Genomic DNA, 12,947 nt, shown 5'->3' on the forward strand with positions numbered 1-12,947 from the left:
TCTGTCACCCGGGGTGGAGTGCAGTGGCATGATCCTGGCTCACTGCAGCCCTGCAGCCTCAACCTCCTGGGCTCAGTGATCCTCCTACCTCAGCCTCCCGAGTAGCTGGGACTACAGGTGTATGCCACCATGCCCAGCTAATTTTTTAGTCAGAATTCTTTCAAACCCCAAATTTTTAGTTGGGCATGCTGGCTCATACCTGTAATCTCAGCATTTTGGGAGGCCGAGGAGGGAGGATTGCTTGAACCCAGGAGTTAGAGATGAGCCTGGGCAACATAGTGAGACCCTATCTCTATAATGAAGAAAATAAAATAATTTTTAAAAACACCAAATTTTTGGTCTTTGGCATACCCCATTAGAGGTGGCCTCCTATAAGCAGGTGGGCATGTAAGTGTGTGCAAATGTGTGGGGGCAGATATGGAATGGAAGCTTGAGACCTTGGTGCTCACTCATTCATTCACTCAACATATATTCATTCAACACATCCTGGATGCACTTTTTTAACTATGGGAAAGAGAGTACAGGACAAAAATGCTGGCCGGATACGGTGGCTCACACCTATAATCTCAGCACTTTTGGGACACCGATGTGGGCAGATCGCTTGAGTCCAGGAGTTCAAGACCAGCCTAGGCAACATGGTTTCTACCAAAAATACAAAAATTAGCCAGGCATGGTGGCACATGCCTGCAGTCCCAGCTATTCAGGAGGCTGAAGTGGGAGGATCCCTTGAACCTGGGAGGCAGGGGTTGCAGTGAGCTGCGATCGTACCACTGCACTCCAGCCTGGGCACAGAGTAAAACCCTATAGTATGCAAGAAGGTGGTGGGTGTTATGGAAAAAAAGAAAACCTAGAGAGGGAGAGAGGAGTGTCGGGGGAGAAGGGCTTCGATTCTAACTAGCATGGACAGGTTGGCCTCACTGAGAAGTCGCCATTTGAACAAAGACCTGCAGGAGGCAAGAGAGTGAACAGTACAGACGTCTGGGAAGGAGCGCTGTGGCAGAGGGAAGGGTCAGTGCCAAGGCTCTGAGCAGAAGTATGGGTGGTTGGAGGAGCTGCACCTTCTGCAGAGTCCAGTCTCCTGAGCTGGGGAGGGCTGGGGTCTAGTGGGGGAAGACTGAGATTAGCCAAAGAATCATCAAAGTAAATATGAAATTACACCTTTGAGAAGGATCAGGAATGACGATGACGTGGGCTATGTGAATATGTCCCTGGGAAGACCTGGTCGGGGCATGAGGGAGAGCTTCCTGGAGGAAGAAACAGCCTGAGAGGGGTGAGGTTAGAGCATGGGTTGGCCAGGAAAGCACAGTTACTGAGGAGCCATTGGTGGGGCTCATTTGCCAGGCACTGCTCCGTCCCACCATGGGATGCCCAATGCAGCCCTCCTTACAGACACAGGAGCACAGACGGGATTACTCATGGCTGGCGTTTGGCCAGATCGGGGTAACTAAAATCAGAAGGGGCAGAGGAATTTAGGGTTTGGGAGTTTACTCTGGCTTGTCTTCATCTCGTCATGCACACACAGGGACTGGCATTTGTAGGGTTACTGGGGGGTAACCAGGCAGGCAAGGCAGCTCTGAGCTGTGGGGACACTGAGCTGGCAGGGCACCTGCCCTGCTTGTAATGAGTTTGTGGCATTCCAAGTGCTGCCAGCCCCCCAGTCAAGCTCTGCCCCTGCCTTTCTTGTTCCCTGGCATTTCTCCCAGAAATCAGAATGATGTTTGGCACACAGCAGTGGTGTAATAAGCCTGTGATGAATGGCTGAAGATTACGGAACTCAGAGAGGTTTCAGGACTTGAACCCATGATTGTCTGTTGAGGCTAAGAATGCAGCTGTAGATGCCAGCCTGAGTAGGTCTGAATCCAGCCTAGCCGCAATCTCCATCACTTAAAAACAAGTTGTGCAAACACGGACAAGTTGCTTATGTTCTCCAAGCCTGTTTCCACCTCAAAGGGCTGTTGTGAGGAGTAACTTAATGTTTGTGCAGCTCTTAGAATCTGCGGTTAGCACTGCTGTGACTATGATTGCTACATCCTGCCCCTCCAGCGAGTCATCCTCACAGTATCCTTGGGCCAGGACTGGAGACAAAACAAACCATCAGCTTGGACAAAGCCAGGGTGAATCTACACAAGGAACCCAGGAGGAAAGTCTCCCATGGAAATCTTACAGAGAAAAGGCCTGGTGTCCAGAAACTGGAAAATATTCAGAAAACTCTTGGCCGGGCACGGTGGCTCACACCTGTAGTCCCAGCACTTTGGGAGGCCAAGGTAGGTGGATCACTTGAGGTCAGGAGTTGAAGAACAGCCTGGCCAACATGGCAAAACCCTGTCTCTACTAAAAAAAAATACAAAAATTAGCTGGGCGTGGTGGCACACACCTGTAATTCCAGCTACTCAGGAGGCTGAAGCAGGAGAATCACTTTAACCCAGGAGATGGAGGCTGCAGTGAGCCGAGATCCCACCACTGCACTCCCCAGCCTGGGCAACAGGGCAAGATTCCATCTAAAAAAAAAAAAAAAAAGACTCTTGGTTATGATCAGAAGAGTCAGCCCCATTGGGAAGAGGCTCCGGAGAGAGGCTGCTGCTGCTGCTGCTGCCTCCAGCAGCACCAAGTTCTGGCCCCATGATTCTGGGCCCTCCGGTGCCTCTGCCTCGAGAGGAGAATGTGAGCCCTTGCCTTCCTCCCAAGCTGCTAGAGCCTGGCATGAGATAATGGATGTGCCCACACTGCCAGGCACTGTGCACAGATGAGGGACCAGGTCTTTTGAGTCTGCAGGGCTGGAGGTGGAGGGGAGATGGGATGAATTTTTTTAAACCCACAGTGAGGATGGGAAGGGAGAAGTTCAGGCTTGTTCACTAAAACCTGGCACACTGGGATTACAGGCCCCCTTGGAGCGCAAGTGAGGTAAGTTTAGGACAAATCAAAGGCAGTGTGCTTCACCCAGCAGGGGAGGACACTGATGGAACTCATTACCCCAAGATGTCGTCTCAGCTGGAAATAGAAACAGCTTCACAAAAGATTTAGATACATCCATGGATGATGGCTCCATTCATGGGTTAGAAGGGGAAGGAGGCTGTTTGAAGCCTTTCCCCAGGGCAGGCATCAGGGAGATGGCTTGGTCTCCCTAGGACCCCCCTTTGCACTCCTGTTGGGGGCAGGCTTCTGGCAACATGGACCCCAAGAGGCAATGTGGAGTCCCATAAGTTAGAGCCTGGCCTGTGTCCCTGGCCTTTTCCTCAACCTCTCCAACACTCAGAATCCACTGTCTGGGAGAGAAAAGGCGCCACCAGCTTCAGGGAAAGCATCCTGGCTGGGCTGTCCCCTAAGAGACCAGCAGAGGGAGACAGACACCATGTCCAGTCCCAGCTCCAGGAACAGAGACCTTGATGATCCGCCTTGGGCAGGCCTCTGTGGAGGCAGTTTTGTGCTCATGTTTTGCTGCATGGGACAGAAGGGGACAGAGAGGGCATCCTCCTGGGCTGAGACAGGCCTATTGCAAGGGAGATAGGGGCAGGGAGGAGATTTTTGGGAACTAGGGGCAAGGTGGGGAGGAGCTACTAATTAAGAACCGGGTACTCCAGAGCCAGGCTGCCTGCCTGTGTACCTTGGACAAGTTATATAACTCTGTGCCTCGGTTTACCCATGGTAAAATGGCAACTACAACAGCACCAGCCTCAGGAGGGCCATGAGAGATTGCGTGCCATATTCAAATGCTTCACTGCAGAGACAGGGAATTGGGAAGCGCTCAGTAAACAGGAGTGATAGCCTATACCATGGGGAGATCAGAGGTCTCTCCCATCTCCTTAGAGCTCTGCAGCTTGCAAAGCCCTTTTGCTTTATTATCTCATCTGGGCTTCACTGAACCCTGGAGGTCTGGTGAGGCTAAGAGGCTCACTTTTTTTTTTTTTTTTTTTTTTTTTGTGGAGACAGGGTCTCACTCTGTCACCCAGGCTGGAGTGCAGTGGCTCAATAGCTCACTGCAGCCTTGAACTCCTGGGCTCAAGTAATCCTCTCACCTCAGCCTCCCGAGTAGATAGGACTACAGGTGTGTGCCACCATGCCTGGCTAATTTTTTGGGGAAGTTTGGGGGGATCTTGCTATGTTGCCCAGGCAGGTCACTTATAAGTGGTAGATCTGGGCTTTCTGATACTAAAGAATCCAGGGATCTTTCTCAAGTTCCCTGCTGAGCTGGAGGCTGGAGGAGGCCTGCTCCAGGTGCCCTTGTCTGCACTGAGCCTCCTGGCAGGCCGCCCGAATCTCTAGTTGGTATTGAAGTTATCTTGCCCTCTTTCCCACCAGCTCCCGAGTCCCTGACAGGCAGGCTGTGTTTCTCTGTAGGTCCACACTGTTCAGCAAGGCATATTATAGCAGGGGCTTCCAAAAGCTTTTGGGAGGTGACAGGATTCCGTGGGTCTGAATGCCAGCTCCTCCCCAGCTCCTGTCCTGGTTCCAGGCCAGGTGTGGCCCCCCTCTTTTTGCCGCTCAAATTCTCCCTGCCACATCTCCAAAGTCTCCCCTAACGTCTCCCTCTTCTGACCTCTCCTTTCTCTGCATTATAGCCCTTTGTATATCTCCTTAAGTTCCTGTTTCATTTTGAAATTTTGCAACAGCCAAAGGCTGAAACGGAAATATGTAGAGAGTGCTCTGTTAAGGACCATAAGGTGGGCCTCAGAAAGATGGCTGGGGGTGCTAGAAAGCGAGGTGAGCTCAAATTAGCCGGGCATGATGGCAGATGCCTATATCCCAGCTACTCGGGAGGCTGAGGCAGGAGAATAGCTTGAACCTGGGAGGGGGAAGTTGCATTGAGCCGAGATCACGCCACTGGACTCCAGCCTGGGTGACAGAGAAAGACTCTGTCTCAAAAAAAAAAAAAAAAAAAAGGGGGGGGGGGTTGAGCTCTTCATAGACCTAAACCACCCATGTCTTCTAGATGCCCTGAAAGTCTAGTACAGGGCTGGGTCATGGCTGGTTGGTTTCTCTCACGCCTTCAGAGCTGACTGTGCCCTGAGATTCCACCCTCCCCACTTCTAGCCCTCTTCAACCCACTGAAGTCCTACAAGAATCTCTCAGGAACGCCGGGCGCGGTGGCTCAAGCCTGTAATCCCAGCACTTTGGGAGGCCGAGACGGGTGGATCACGAGGTCAGGAGATCGAGACCATCCTGGCTAACACGGTGAAACCCTGTCTCTGCTAAAAAATACAAAAAAAAACTAGCCGGGCGAGGTGGCGGGCGCCTGTAGTTCCAGCTACTCAGGAGGCTGAGGCAGGAGAATGGCGTAAACCCAGGAGGCGGAGCTTGCAGTGAGCTGAGATCTGGCCACTGCACCCCAGCCTGGGCGACACAGCCAGACTCCGTCTCAAAAAAAAAGAATCTCTCAGGAACAAAAGAGGAGAGAGATGAGACGGGTCCCTAGAGAGCACGTATAACACAAAGCGGAGAGCAGCAAGGGCCCTGGAGAGTGAAGTCTGGTGGGGAGCAGAGCTGGGGTGATAGTGACAGGCTTTAGGAAGAAGGCAGAAGAACAAAGGGTCTACATGAGTAACCATGGGGACTTTGCCAGGGGCAGCTGCATTTTGGATAGAGAGGACACCGTTAGCAAAGACAGAGGGATACGGTATGAGGGGCAGGTAACAAGATTCTTTAACATTATTGGCTGGGCAAGGTGACTCACACCTGTAATGCCAGCACTTTGGGAGGCTGAAGCAGACAGATTGCTTGAGATAAGGAGTTTGAGACCAGCCTGAGCTACATGACAAAACCCTATTTCTACAAGGAAATATAAAAACATTGGCCAGGAGTGGTGGCTCATGCCTGTAACCCCAGCACTTTGGGAGGCTGAGGCAGGCAGATCACTTGAGGTCAGAAGTTCGAGACCAGCCTGGCCAGCATGATGAAACCCCGTCTCTATCAAAAATACAAAAATTAGCAGGCGCCTGTAATCCCAGCTACTCAGGAAGGTAAGGCAGGAGAATCACTTGAACCTGGGAGGTGGAGGTTGCAGTGAGCCGAGATCGCACCACTGCACTCCAGCCTGGGTAACAGAGCAAGACTCTGTCTCAAAAAAAAAAAAAAAAAGAAATACAAAAAATTAGCCAGGCATGGTGACATCCATCTGTAGCTACTCAGGAGGTTGAGGTGGGAGGATCGCTTGAGCCTCAGAAGTCAAGGCTGTAGTGAGCCATGATTATGCCCCTGCACTCCAGCCTGGACTGTCTCAAAAATAACTAACTAACTAACTAAATAAATAAATAAAACATCATTGATTGCTTCTAAGCGCCAGCAATTTGACCTATATTCACTCAGTTGTCCCTTATTCAGTTTTACATGGAGAAAACAGAGGTGTGGCGGGTTAGAGACTTGGTGGGGGTCGCACACTGGTGGAGGCAGAGCAGGCACTGTCCCAGTGGTACCGGAACGGCAGGCCTGTGAGATGGGACTTCCCTCACTGGGATGGCCCCAGGGAAGGTGGTGTCCATCCTTTGACCCCGGGGAGCTCAGACAGTCTGGAGAAAGCTGGGAGAAGCCTGACGGAGGGGAGGACAGCGGGGTAGGAGGGAGAGGAGAGTTTGGGAGGAGCCGGCATGACTCAGCAGGGCAGGATAAAGATCTTCCAGCCCAGGGAGAGGCAACCCCACTCCTCTGCCAGGGGAGACGGAGTCACAGAGCCCGCGGCACGGGCTGGCCAGGGCAATGGAACATCCTGGGAGAACAGCGGGGAAAGCTCCTGGCGGGCGAGGGAGGAGTGGAGCACCTGGGGGTATCCCTTCTGCCCTGCTCTCCACACACCCATCACCCAGACACCCTGGCAGATCAGGAGGCAGAGCCCAGCTAGGGCAGGAGAGGGACAGGCAGAAGGCCCTGTTCCTCTCAGCTTCTCTCCGGCTTCCCCGGGAAGCAGGGGGTGTTGGGGGGAGTCCTTTGGGAAGCCTGAGCTGGGTCAGGTGTGGGTGGGGACCCAGGACTGGGTAGGGCCATTGCTGAGGTCAGAAGAGGCCCTCTGCCTCCGGGTTTCCGCTGACATCACAGCCAGCTTAGGGTGAGGCAGGGCCAGGGAAAGTGTGTGCATACACACACACACACACACACACACACACACACATACACCCTGCCTTTCCTTCCCCCTCCTGCCCTTGGGGCCCCAGTGGTGCCTGCACACGCACACTGGAGGGTGTGCACACGAGGCAGTGGAAAGGAGGGCCTCCTCCTGGGGACGCCGAATCCCAGGGGATGTCCTGGGTGGGACCTCTGAACCTACCTAGGGCTCACTTTACCCTCAGGAAGCAAAGGGTAGCCCTTGCTCTTGTTTTGCTGTGGCGGTGGGGCGGGGGTGAACATCTAACTCCCAGTTTAATGCTCATTCCGGGATTCCCAACTCCCTGCTAATGGAATCCAGAGTTCTAGCTGAGCCCTCTGGTGTGGGAAGGTGATGCAAAGTGCCTGGCTCAGCTGCACATTGCCAGTTCATGTAAGGGGTCGGTGGTGGGGAGGAAACCCAGGTCTCCCTGTGCTCCAGGCCAGGATTCTCCAGGCACTGGATGACTCTCTCTATACCCCAAGCAACATCCAAGTGACCTGAAGAGACCAGCTGTGCCAGGCTAGATGCCTCATAGCCAGGGGCACTTAGCCAAGTCCTGCTATTGCTGAAGTCTGTTCCCAGAGTCCAGACTCCTCTTTTCAAGATGTGCCTCTGGCCCCCTTCCTCAGGCTGGCACCTGCATGGTGGAGTTAAAAGAGCAGGTTGCTGAAGTTGGAGAGCACTGGGTTCCAGTCCTGGTTCTACCACTTCCAGGCTTGTGTGACCTCAGAAAGTGACTTTGTCTCATGAAGCCTCAGGTTCCTCATGTATAAATAGGGAAATGAGAGCTCCTGTCTCGGAGTTACTGCAAAGATGAAATAAATTAGGCCGGGCACGGTGGCTCACGCCTGTAATCGCTGCACTTTGGGAGGCCAAGGTGGGTGGATCATGAGGTCAGGAGATGGAGACCATCCTGGCTAACACGGCGAAACCCCATCTCTACTAAAAATACAAAAAAAAGGGGGCCGGGCACAGTGGCTCAAGCCTGTAATCCCAGCACTTTGGGAGGCCGAGACGGGCGGATCACGAGGTCAGGAGATCGAGACCATCCTGGCTAAGATGGTGAAACCCCATCTCTACTAAAAAATACAAAAAACTAGCCGGGCGAGCTGGCGGGCGCCTGTAGTCCCAGCTACAGGGGAGGCTGAGGCAGGAGAATGGCGTGAACCCGGGAGGCGGAGCTTGCAGTGAGCTGAGATCTGGTCACTGCACTCCAGCCCGGGCGACAGACCGAGACTCTGTCTCAAAAAAAAAAAAAAAAAAAAAAATTAGCCGAGAGTGGTGGTGGGCGCCTGTAGTTCCAGCTACTTGGGAGGCTGAGGCAGGAGAATGGCACGAACCCAGGAGGTGGAGCTTGCAGTGAGCCGAGATCACGCCACTGCACTCCAGCCTGGGCGCAGAGTGAGACTCCATCTCAAAAAAAAAAAAAAAAAGAAAGAAATAAAATAGCCCACGCAAAGCGTTAGCACTGTGCCTGATGTGGGGAACAGCTGCGTGCACGTAAACTATTGTTAGTATTTCAGCAAAGTAAACGTTAGTGAGAAATACCAGCATCACAGTAGACTGGAGGAGTCGCTGTAGTAGGTGTCTGCCTCTCCTCCCAACACCCAGGTCAGCCTCCGCCCCTCCACCCCACCTCCTAGGGCTCCTCTCTATGTCCCCAGCACCAAAACTTAGGGAATGTTTGGTGAACAAATGAATGAATGAGTGTCCCTACTCACCTCTGTGGGTTTCTCCAACACAACTGTCAAGAGGGGACCAGCTAGAGACTCCCCTAGCTCAGGAACCCAGACACTCCCTGGGCGAGGGTCCCATCAGTGCTAATTGTGCAGCTGTGTGCAACATGGTGTTTTTGGGTACCTGGAGAGCCTTCCTTGGGGATGTCACCATGTGGAGAGGAAGGGTGGGACCCTAGCCAGTCCCTGAGCCTACACTGACTCACCCTCACCCCTTGGAAGGCAGCTCAGTCATCACCTGGTGCCAGCTCTGGCCCCCAGCCAGCCACACTTCTTGAGGGCCTGACCTGACACCCCCCTGTGGATGGTGAGGCCTAGAATCTAAAAGGCCAGAGAAGGCAGCAAGCCAGTGGCCCCTCATCAGCTCACAGACTACTCCCGCCATCCTGGGGGGAGGAGGGCGGAGGTGGTCAGACCCCATCACACAGAGAGGCGACAGGCTTGTCCCAAGGTCACACTGGCCAATTGGAATGGAGGTTTCCTGACTTCCAGAGCAGCTCTGTGCCCGCTGCAGGGAACCCTGGGCTGTACCTGGTGCTACCTTGGCACTTTGCCTGTGGTTGCCACTGCCCTTCTAGCTCAGTCCATCCACATTTCTGCCCCAAAGCTCTACCTCCTCCAGGAAGCTCTCCTCCCACCATCCTCCTTGGCCCTAAATGTACCCACTGCCACTTATGGCTGATGTCAGACAGTTTAATGAGTGTCCCTAGACTGTGGAATTCTTTCCTTTTCTTTTGAGAGAGGGTCTTGCTCTGTTGCCCCAGGCAACAAAGACCATGTGTAGTGGTCATAGCTCACTGCAGCCTCAAACTCTTGGGCTCAAGCAATCCTCCAGCCTCAGCCACCTGATTAGCTGGGACTACAGGCACGCACCACCATGTTCGGCTAATTTTTAAATTTTTGGTAGAGATGGGGGTCTCTATGTTGTCCAGGTTCGTCTCAGATTCCTCAAGCAATCCTCCTGCCTGGGCCTCCCAAAGTGCTGGTATTACAGATGTAAGCCCCAACTGTGAAATTCCTAAAGGCAGGGATGGGTTTTCCTTGCTCTCTCTCTGTCTTTAACAGAACCTGGCAGAGACTGAGAAAGTGCCTGCACAGTGTACCCCTGGAGCAGACGGAGCGCTTCTCTTTCCCATGCTTGTCTGGAGCTGGGGGGACTGGCGTCTCCTCTAAGCTCTGCCCTCCCACCAGCAACCCCACATTGTCAGCACTGGAAGGGCCCCTAACAAGATTCTCTGAGAGTCACAGGGGAGCAGGAACTTTCCCGAGGTCCCCCAGCTGGAAATCAGAGGGCAGCCACCTGTCCTGCCCCATCCTACAGAAACCCTGGAGGGGCCATTCCCCATTCCTGCTCTTTCCTCTCTTCCTTCTTCCCCAAACCCCAGCAGCTACCCCCATTTAGGGACTTGGCAGGATAAAGGCACAGTCTTTATTCCAGCCCCCGACCCAACCCAACTGGCAGCTCCCAGCCTGCTGCCTTTGCCCAGGCATGGCAGAGGGGCACTGGCAGCTTGGAGATGGAGCTGCTTTTCCCTTTGGCAGTGCAGAAGGTGGGGGAGGGGAAGGGAGAGGCTTGGCCCCCACTAGGTGAGGGGAGAGGGCAGGGAGGCAAGTCCAGACAAGAGGCAGAGGGAGAACACAACCTTCCCAGCTTGTGGGGTCACTACATTAAGATTCAAAGACAAGCTGGGGGCTGAGGGGCTGTGTGTAAATTCAGTTGTCCCTGTACCCACCTGGCCTGGGTCCCTGTTTCAGAGCTGCAGCCCTCAGTTCCTGCAAACCAGTGCTTTCCGGCTGCCCCAGGTGGATGTCTGCTGGGGGTGGTGCTATCCACTCCCACCTTCTGCTTCAGTCTCTTCCTCTCCCCTATCCGCCGCTTCCCCCTCTTCCTCCCAGGTCCCTCCTCCCCTCTTTCCCACTCCCACCCATTTGCCTCTTTGTGTCTCCTCTTTCCTTCCCAGTCTTGTCCCTTCTCTGGTCTCACCCCTCTTCTCTTGCTCCCGCCTCTTTCTTCAGCACCCCCTCCCCTCTGCTCCCCCCACACTGGGGCTGCTTTCTCCCTGACTCAGCAAGGTGCTTTATAAGGTGCTGAGGGGCTCAGTCAAATCCAAACCACATTGTGCAGACTCCACAAGGAGCGGCTGCGAGGTGGAGGGAGAGGCTAAAGCTGCTCCCCTTCTCCCTCCTTCTTGGCCCCCTCCCTCTGAAAGGGTAGCAGCTAGGGGGACCTCCTGGCTGGCCTCAGTGCCATGCACCCATGGGCATCTGCCTTCTTGACCTTGGCATGGGCATCAAGAAATCACTGGGCTCACCCCCCAGGAATGTCACTGAAACTCCAGAGTCCTGGCTGGTGGGGGCAGGGAGGAGGTGCAGCGGTTGGGGGTGGGGGGGGCGGAGGGAGGCCCTAAGCACTTTTCACAAGGGTCCCTCCAGGCAGTTTTCATCAGTGCTGCTACTGAGGTCCCTCAAAGTCCCCTGCCCCCCACCCCAAGCCAGCTCTCCTTTCCCAGCTCTTTTTCTCCTTGTTTAGGAAAAAAAAGGAAGAAAGGAGAGAGAGGGGAAAAAAAAAAACCAACAACAAAGTCTGTCCCACTCCAGTGAGGTAATTGAAAACAAACTTCTTCCCCACCCCCCCACCCCCCCACCTCAGTGCTCGCAGTACAGAGAAGGGAAGAGCTGCCCCGGGACCCAGCACTGGCCATGATCAGGATGCCTGCCCAGGCCACAGGCTGGAGGCGCTGGGGCTGGACTGGCAGAGTGCCCTCCCTTTCTTCCAGGGGCACCAGGAAGGAGTGGGGGACAAATCTCTGATGCCACTCCAGGGAGAGGCATCACCTTCCAGGTCTGGCCCACCACTGGCCTCTCCCACTTTGAAACAATAAATAAACAACAACAAAAGCAACTTATTACCCAGTGATTTAATTGGTGGTGTGGTTATAGGGCACCCAAGTCTTGGGGACCACATGACTGTCCCCCAGGAAAATCATGAAGCAGGGCAGTCCCCAGCCCTGGGTGAGAGCTGCCTTCACTGAGCGTGTTCTCCCTGGCAGCCATTGGAGAGGGAGGAGGGGACCCCCTCTGGGGGGGTCCAGGCATACCCCCAGGTATCCTGCCCAGCAAGTCCCAACCCAGGCCTGCGGGAAGGAGGGGGAGCCCTCACTGCCAAGCCACCCCTACCTCACCACCGGAAAAACCAACAACCCAAAACCCCAAAGGAAGGAGATTGCCAGGCGTCTTCATGGGGAAGCATTTCACAAATGGGGACGCTCGGGCGGTCCATCGCCTTGAATCGGAGCATTCCCGCTGAGTCACCCAAGAAGCCTGTGGTGTTGAAACTGGTCCGGTGCCTCGTGCTGATTAATGAATTACAAATCCCCCACCCATGTGCATTCTCCCTGGTCACTGGAGGAAGAATGAAGAACCTTGTGAACTTGAGGGAAAAAGTCCCGCCAAGTGGCCTCTTCTCGCCTCTGGGCCGGGCAGTGGGCCTGCGGTGCCCTCTTCCTCCCCCGCAGGGGGCATTGTGAGCTGGTTAGTCACCTGCCCCAGCCCCAGCGCCTCGCTTAGCTCTAGCTTTTGGAAATGGGACAAGCGGCGGGACAATAGGCAAGGGGGGCGGTCAGCCCAGACAAAGGGCAGCAGGAAAAACACCATCACTTGCTCCCAGGCCAGCTTGCTGGCATTTGGGAGAATGTGTCATTGCATTTACTCAAGGGGGAGGAGGAGGGAAGGTTAGATGAAGAGGCAGAGGTAGGGTGGGAGCAGGGACCCCGCACAGGCAGAGGTAGGGTAGGAGCTGGGACCCCGCACCGGGCAGGGGGCAGGAGGTGGTGTCCCCAGGCCAACGCCAGGGGAGAAGCCCACCCGAAGCCGGCGCTGTCCACCGGCTCCCGGGAGTCCTCAGACGGACTGATGGCCTCCCTGCCCCCTCCCCCAGGAGGCCCAGGGTGGTACCGCCACAGCCTCGCCTCACCTCACCCCCCCTCGGTGCTGTGGGAGGGAGACGGAGCCCCAGAAGCCCTCCCTTCCCTCCTCCCCCCTCCTACCCCCACCCCGGGGAGGGCCGCTACAATTTGTGGTTACAGCTTTACACGTCAGAAAAAAAAAAAAAAAGTTTGCAGAATGTCCCACACCGAAAA

At 54.6% G+C, this 12,947-nt stretch overlaps 1 protein-coding gene across 1 annotated transcript in view; it reads left to right on the forward strand.

Annotated features, from left to right (window-relative positions):
- Positions 1-12,469: 12,469 nt before the first annotated feature.
- CLCF1 (cardiotrophin-like cytokine factor 1) overlaps positions 12,470-12,947 on the forward strand; it is a 9,960-nt gene continuing 9,482 nt past the window's right edge. Inside the window, exon 1 of the mRNA XM_011942377.1 lies at positions 12,470-12,592. The gene's annotated coding sequence lies outside the window, so the exon portion shown is untranslated. The remainder of the gene's footprint in view (positions 12,593-12,947) is intronic.

This window comes from Colobus angolensis, unplaced genomic scaffold (genome assembly GCF_000951035.1).
Source record: "Colobus angolensis palliatus isolate OR3802 unplaced genomic scaffold, Cang.pa_1.0 Scaffold21, whole genome shotgun sequence".
NCBI lineage: Eukaryota > Metazoa > Chordata > Mammalia > Primates > Cercopithecidae > Colobus > Colobus angolensis.